Here is a 7,667-nt window from a genome sequence, read left to right as displayed (position 1 = left end):
TTGCTTACTCTGTAATAATACAGTAAGTTTGTTGTTGTTTTAGTCGCTAAGTCGTGTCCAAACTCTTTTGCGACCCCAAGGACTATAGCCCGCCAGGCTCCTCTGTCCATGGGATTTCCATTTCCTTCTCCAGGGGATCTTGCCAACACAGGGATCGAAGCTGCATCTCTTGCATTGGCAGGCGGATTTTTTACCACTGAGTCACCAGGGAAGCCCTATGAAAGTTTAAGATGAGTCGGCTGCAGCTGGACTGCAAGTACTGAGCACAGACGTTACTGTGGAGAGAAATGGATTGTCTGATGAATGTTTTGTCAGCTGAGGGCCCAACAAGGACCTGACGTACAGCACGTGGTGTGCCAGCCTGGATGGGAGAGGAGTTTCGGGGAGAACAGATACATGTATAAGTATGGCTGAGTCTCTTCACTGTTCACCTGAAACCATCACAACATTATTAATCAGCTGTATCCCAATATAAAATAAAAAGTTTTTAAAAAACGGAGGGTAATTCAACATCACAATAAGTAGAAAGATGACTCATAATTCATATCAACTGATGTACTCCTACATGAACCCAAGGAAAAGTTCGAAAATGTATTTCACATCTGAGATGTCCAAATTCTAATTTCATAAGTTAAAATGGACTCAGATACTCAACTGAATAAATCAAACCATGTCATTAATACTCTGACACTAAATCTGCTCCCTCTACACAACCAATGAGATTACCACAGAAAATATTTATCAATCTATCCAGGCAAAGTTCTAACATAAGAATCAATGATATGACAATCTTGGGTAATACATTTCTGACAGTTCTGAAAGCCTACTGGATGCATTAACTCCTTAACGTAATGCACAAACATTAACAGAAGTTCAGAGAGTTATGGCAAAAAGAGAACCATCTCTAAAGAAAAAAGATGTACTATTCAGGAAGATATGCCATTTGTTCATTTCAAGACTCATCAAGAAATTGGGCTAGATACTAACCATATATGAACAATACAGAAAGATGCTATAACATGAACAAGACTGCTTAACAAAAGAGGAAATCAAATATACAGAAATACAACTTAGACAGCCATTCATCTCTGACAGGAAGGTCACCTGGAATTGTGATTTAGAATAAACGATCTCTCAGCCTTTCTTGGGGTCACGGATGTGAAAATCTGCAGACCTCCATGGAAACATACATACATATAATGTGCAAGATTTTACGTGCAGTTTCAAGATGAGGAAATCTCACTGAGGGACAGTTACCTCCTATCTTTTGAAACATAGATGTGCTAGCTAATTTAGCTCCACTGGTAAAGAATCTGTCTGCAAGGCAGGAGACCCTGGTTCGATTCCTGGGTCAGGAAGATCCCCTTGAGAAGGGATAGGCTACCCACTCCAGTATTCTCGGGCTTCCCCGGTGGCTCAGCTGGTAAAGAATCTGCCTCCAAAGTGGGAGACCTGGGTTTGAGTCCTGGGTTGGGAAGATCCCCTGGAGAAGGGAATGGAAACCACTCCAGTATTCTGGCCCAGAGAATTCCATGGACTGTATAGTCTACATGGTCGCAAAGAGTTGGCCACGACTGAGTGGCTTTCACTTTCACAACTGATCCTGCACAAACCTTGGTAGCCTATCTGACTCTCCCTCTTGCCTCTATACTTCCTGCTTTGCACACCATCCCTTCCTCTCTGCTCACCTATCCCCTCCTATACCATGTTCCCCTGTCTCTGACCCCAGTCTTCCCCAATTCCTCACCCCCTCCCATTTCTCCCTTATATCTTCCACTGCCTTACCTGGTCCAGATAGAGAAATAAAATATTATCTTTGAGTAATTTAACTAAAGTTTTATGTTATTGTTCATAATTTTTTAATTATTTAAATTGGAGACTAATTACAATATTGTAGTGGTTTTTGCCATACATTGACATGAATCAGCCATGGGTATATAATTTTAAAAGCCAGTGAGCCCCAAATTTTTTATTTACAGAGACTGAGAGATTAGAAGGGGGAGGCGGGGGAGAAAGAGATGAAGGGAGGAAAAATCAGTGTTTTCTAACTTAAAAAAGAAAAGTTGTTTTATATCTGCCTGTTACTTTATGTCTCTGTACTTTCCCCCAGCAGGCCCACACTAGCAGAAAGTGCCTGCACCCACTGCCTGTGACAATCAAGAGGTTTGGGGAAGACAGACAGCCCTGAGCACCCACAGTGGGACCAGAACATAGGGCCTATGGAGGACAGCATGCTTTTTCCACGCTGGAGCAGGGGGCTGGGCATCGTCTACAACCAGGGCCTGGCAGAAGTTGAGGTGGCACCAAGCCTCCAGGAATTGGTGGGTGCATCTAATCTACCTCTCCAGGGACTGGCCCTGTCCATCACTCCGCCATACACTCTAAGTCATGACAGAACAGCACTGTGGAACAAAGGTGAGCAGACAGGGGATTACGTGAGGAGGAAGACTAAGTTTAGTCACACTCAGCTACAGTTCTTCAACAAAGTCATAATCCCTCTACTGTGGGAAGTATTTGAAGGTAAATTACTTCACAATTAGACCAATTTTTCATGTTCTTAAGGCAAAATCCGTGGAGGTACCACTACCCATCTTTCATTTATCATGTGCCCCCTGAGGGGCCTCCCAGGGGGCACTAGTGGTAAAGAACCTGCCTGCCAATGCAGGAGACATACAGACGTGGGTTTGATCCTTGGGTTGGGCAGGTCCCCTGGAGGAGGGCATGGCCACTCACTCCAGTATTCTTGCCTGAAGAATCCCTGGGACAGAGGAACCTGGCAAGCTACGGTCAATGGGGCTGCAAAGAGTTGGACATGACTGAACCGACGTAGCACGTGTGCAAGCCTTCCGTATAAATACAGGCACCACATAAATACAGAGGATGAGATGGTTGGGTGGCATCACCAACTCAATGGACATGAGTTTGAGGAAACTCCAGGAGATAGTGAAGGACAGGGAAGCCTGGCGTGATGCACTCCATAGAGTCACAAAGAGTCGGACACAACCGAGAGACTGAACCACCACCACCATATATAGAGGTATAGGTAGGGATATATTTGTATACAACCATAACTTAATTTCATCCTCAAAATAACCATATGCTGTAGTTATATAAAACCCACTCTGTAGATGAGCAAGCTGGAGCTTTAGCACAAATCGCTCAAAGTCAAACACAGTCAGAAAGATGGAATCTGAACACAGCTCTCTGACTGGAAGCGCTAAGCCTGAGATTCTCAGCTTCTCACCCTCCCCTGTGCCTGTGCATCTCCTGGGGATCTTGTGAGGATGCAGAGTGACTCCCCTAGGTCTGGCGTGGGGCCCAAGAGTACATTTCTAACAAACTCCCAGGCCTGCTGCTGCTCCATGGACCATATGCAGAGTAGCAAGGGGGTTAAAGAAACAGTTACATTTACTAGACTGATTCCATCCTTACAGCTGTGACTTCTAAAAGCTGAGACTGCTGCCAGCCATACATGTCTAAAGAGTTAACCGCTTTAAAGAGAAAAACGAGCATGTTTGACCTCTATGAAACTGTGCAGGGAATTTGTTTTTCTTTATAATTCAGAAAACACAAGCTTGTAACCTAAAACCAATTTTAAATGAAATAAAATGCACTGCCAATGTTTTGTGTGTGCACTCCTGTTGTTTTCAGCCAGAAGAGTTTCTTTGGGGTCCTACACCCAAACCAGATGCATTCTGTGTTTCTACCAGGAAGCCATCAGAATCTATTAAAATTACTGTACGCTGATAGCAGCGGGGACATGACAAATCGCAGGCCAAGAGTCAGATACCGCAGAATGTATTTCGGGGCTTTGGGGGCAGGCCCATTTGCAACCAAATGATATTGTGCGAGGCTGGCATGCTCAGTGCATGACAAACGGATGCAATTTCAGCCCTGTCTGCGGGTCAGGGGAGATTTCTCTGATGCTGCTTGGGGTTGGTTTACAGAATTGTGCAGAGTTCCCAGATTTGAATCGCTTGGGGCTTGAGAGGGCTTCCCTTGACAAGCTACAAATAATTACACTCTACTCTTTCCATTGTACTCTATTATTTTGCCCCCTTATCTCCAGGATTTGAGCTTTTGCGAACAAGCAAGGTTGGCTTCTATTCTGACCACAGCGCAACACAACATTGTTCTTCTTTTCTGATATGATAAATAAAACAAGGCCTGGCAGACTAAACATTTTTTATCAGTCCCATTTTCCACTTTTAGAGGCAAAATTCAACTTTGGGCTCAGTTGGAAAGGGTGAGCTGGAAAAGCAGACAGGCCGCTTTCTGCAACCCTCACTTAAGGATGGGTTCCCACGACCAGGTTATTGCAAAAGCTCATATGAAAAATGGGCGACTGACAGATGAAGAGCACATGAGCTGCAGCTTTTACAAAGTTTCTACTTCCTGTTCCCCTCTCCTTTGTCACCAGCTCCATCCTAACAGCTCTTACTCAGATATTCAAAATAAAAAAGTTTTCCCAACTTGGGATGCAATTAGAACCAAGCTGCCCTGTCAGTGGCATACTTCTCAGAAACACCAGAGACTCTACATCCAAGCCTATTTCACTTGTGAAAGATTTCAGAGCATAACACCCACCTTCAGGTGGCTCCTAAGGATGATATGCTGATTGTTGCTCCACATATTTTAATTAAGTAAATGTGAAGCTTTATGCCTCCTGAGAAATCTGTACGAGGGCAAGAAGCAACAGTTAGAACTGGACATGGAACAACAGACTGGTTCCAAATTGGGAAAGAAGTATGTCAAGGCTGTATATTGTCACCCTGCTTATTTAACTTACATGCAGAGTACATCATGTGAAATGCTGGGCTGGAAGAAGCACAAGCTGGAATCAAGATTGCAGGGAAAATATAAATAACCTCAGATATGCAGATGACACCACCCTTATAGAAGAAAGTGAAGAAGAAATAAAGAACCTCTTGATGAAAGTGAAAGAAGAGAGTGGAAAAGCTGGCTTAAAAATCAACATTCAGAAAACTAAGATCATGGCATCCAGTCCCATCACTTCATGGTAAATAGATGGGGAAACAATGGAAACAGTGAGTGACTTTATTTTCTTGGGCTCCAAAATCACAGCAGATGGTGACTGCAGCCATGAAATTAAAAGACACTTGCTTCTTGGAAGAAAAGCTATGACCAATCTAGATGGCATACTAAGAAGCTGAGACATTACTTTGCCGACAAAGGTCCGTCTAGTCAAGGCTATGGTTTTTCCAGTAGTCATGTATGGATGTGAGAGACCAACCTAGACAGTATGTGAGATGATCAACCTAGACAGCATATTAAAAAGCAGAGACATCACTTTGCCAATAAAGGTTCATCTAGTCAAAGCTACAGTTTTTCCAGTAGTCAGGTATGGATGTGAGAGTTGAACCATAAAGAAGGCTGAGCACCAAAGAATTGATGCTTTTGAACTGTGGTGATGGAGAAGATTCTTGAGAGTCCCCTGGACTACAAGGAGATCCAACCAGTTACTCCTAAAGGAAATCAGTCCTGAATATTCATTAATTGGAAGGACCAATGCTGAAGCTGAAACTCTAGTACTTTGGCCACCTGATGCAAAGAACTGATTTGTTGGAAAAGACCCTGATGCTGGGCAAGATTGAAGGCAGGAGGAGAAGGGAACGACAAAGGACGAGATGGTTAGATGGCATCCCCAACTCAATGGACATGAGTTTGAGTAAACTCCGGGAGTTGGTGATGGACAGGGAGGCCTGACGTGCTGCAGTCCAAGGGGTCGCAAAGAGTCGGACACGACTAAAACTGAATGGATGCCTTCATATTTTTCGAAAGGAAAATACAAGACTGAAGGAGGTGGTGTTTTGTTTAAACTCCAACCTCGAGAAACATTTCATAAGGTTCTAATTCCTAGAAAAGTTTATTTTAAAAAATCTATAATGATGGCTAACCCTGACACAGAGTAATCTGAACATCCTCTTTTAAACTTTGTTAGGCCTTAAGTATAGGTCAGCCCTTCACACGTACTTTTGCAACAACTCTATGACACGAGTACAGAATTTCATATAATAAAGACTGTCATTTACTGTCCCCATTTTAGAGACCAGGAAACGGAGGCATGGAATGGTAAAGTAACTTGCTCTGTGAGTCACAGCTAGTAAGTGGTTGCAGCTGGGAACTGAGCTGAAGAGTGACTTGAGCTGCCTTGAATACAGCTTCCTAGTTCCACAGCTCCAGCTACCCAAGGCCAGCTCAACCACAAGCATGACATAACCTTACCTGAGCAGAAACTAAGAGCCTGGAAAGCACTCAGCTTGACCGTATAGACAAATAATGGTGAGATTAAATTCTCACCAGTAGCTGAAATGAATATCTTGACTTCTACTCTCCAAACCTGCCTTGTCTAGTATGGCAGCACTCAAACTGCTATTGGACATCTGAAACATGACTTGTCCCAAGGGAGGCATCCTCTAAGTGTAAAACACATCTGATTTAGAGAACTACTACAAAACATAAACTATCTCATTAATAATTTTATAGTGATGATGAGTTAAATACTATTTGGATTTACTGGGCTAAATAAAATCTACTACAATTCATCTCACCCGTTTCTTGTCACTTTTAAAAATACGTCTACTAGAAAATTTTAAATCCTATGTAGTTTGCGTTACATTTCTATTAGATGATGTGCTCTTTACTCACAGTGCCGATCTTTGCACGGCTGAGTCATCTGCACAAGTTGGTCAAAAGAAAAGCAACTCCGAGAACAGCAGTCTGCCTGGCAGGAAGCCCCCTTTCCATCCTCTCTCCCACTTTCAGAATCCTCAGGCTCTCACACCAGTGTCCCACCTCTCGCCCTTGAAGTTCTGATTTAGAAAGGGCCTTGATCTGACCCTGCTTTCCTTCTTATCGCTGGGCTTTCTCTCCCTCCTTTCACTGTCAGAGCACCTGGAAGGGCCCACCCTCCATTTTCCGCACCCTGTCTCCAACTTCCCCAATTCATTGCAGCCTGACTTCCAGCCCCCACGCTGAAACGGCTCCTCGAAGGTTCCTCATCCTCACTTTGTCCTCCTGACCTCTCTGTTCACTCTAGAACAACCGCTGGGCCCCCAACCACATAGCAGGCCTTGCCTACCCATGTGCTGCCACTGGGCTGACAACCAATCAGGAACTTGGAAGAGAGGGCCGGAAACCTATGTATCAAGCTCTGTGACCAAAAAAAGGGCGTGGCACCAACCTCCCCCTCAAAATACCATTCTCCCACCCCTGGTCCCAAGGAGGATGCTCTCTCACTATCCAGGAATTCTTTGGCTCATGGCAGGTGTACTGTGCATGGATCCTCCCTGGTGGACCGTGATTCTGTCGTAGGACGCTGTAAGCAGATAGGGTAGGCCCCCCCCGCCACACCCCGCAGAAGGAGAACCAGGCATGGCTTGCTTTTTTTTTTTTTGGCCACAGCACGTAGGATCTTAGTTCCCAAACCAGGTATTAAACACACACACCCCACAGTGAAAGCGTAGAGTCTTAACCACTGGACATTCAGGAAGTCCCTGGCATGACTTTCTTGACATTAGAGAAACCATTCTGGCCTCAGCCATTTTGTGATCCAAGGCTGGCCAAGATTCTTGTCCTTGAACATGTTCATCAATGATCATAAGGGGAGTGAGAGAAAGCAGAAACAAAGGAAAAGCCATCAAGAA

The 7,667-nt window shown here is 44.2% G+C and overlaps 1 pseudogene; it reads left to right on the top strand.

Annotated features, from left to right (window-relative positions):
• Nucleotides 1-2,219: 2,219 nt before the first annotated feature.
• The window catches only part of LOC104993197, a 30,000-nt pseudogene continuing 24,552 nt past the window's right edge, over nt 2,220-7,667 (top strand).

This window comes from Bison bison, unplaced genomic scaffold, assembly GCF_000754665.1.
Source record: "Bison bison bison isolate TAMUID 2011002044 unplaced genomic scaffold, Bison_UMD1.0 scf7180017864235, whole genome shotgun sequence".
Taxonomy (NCBI): Eukaryota; Metazoa; Chordata; class Mammalia; order Artiodactyla; family Bovidae; genus Bison; species Bison bison.
Note: the sequence above shows the minus strand (reverse complement) of the source record. Positions and strands in the feature narration are given on the sequence as shown.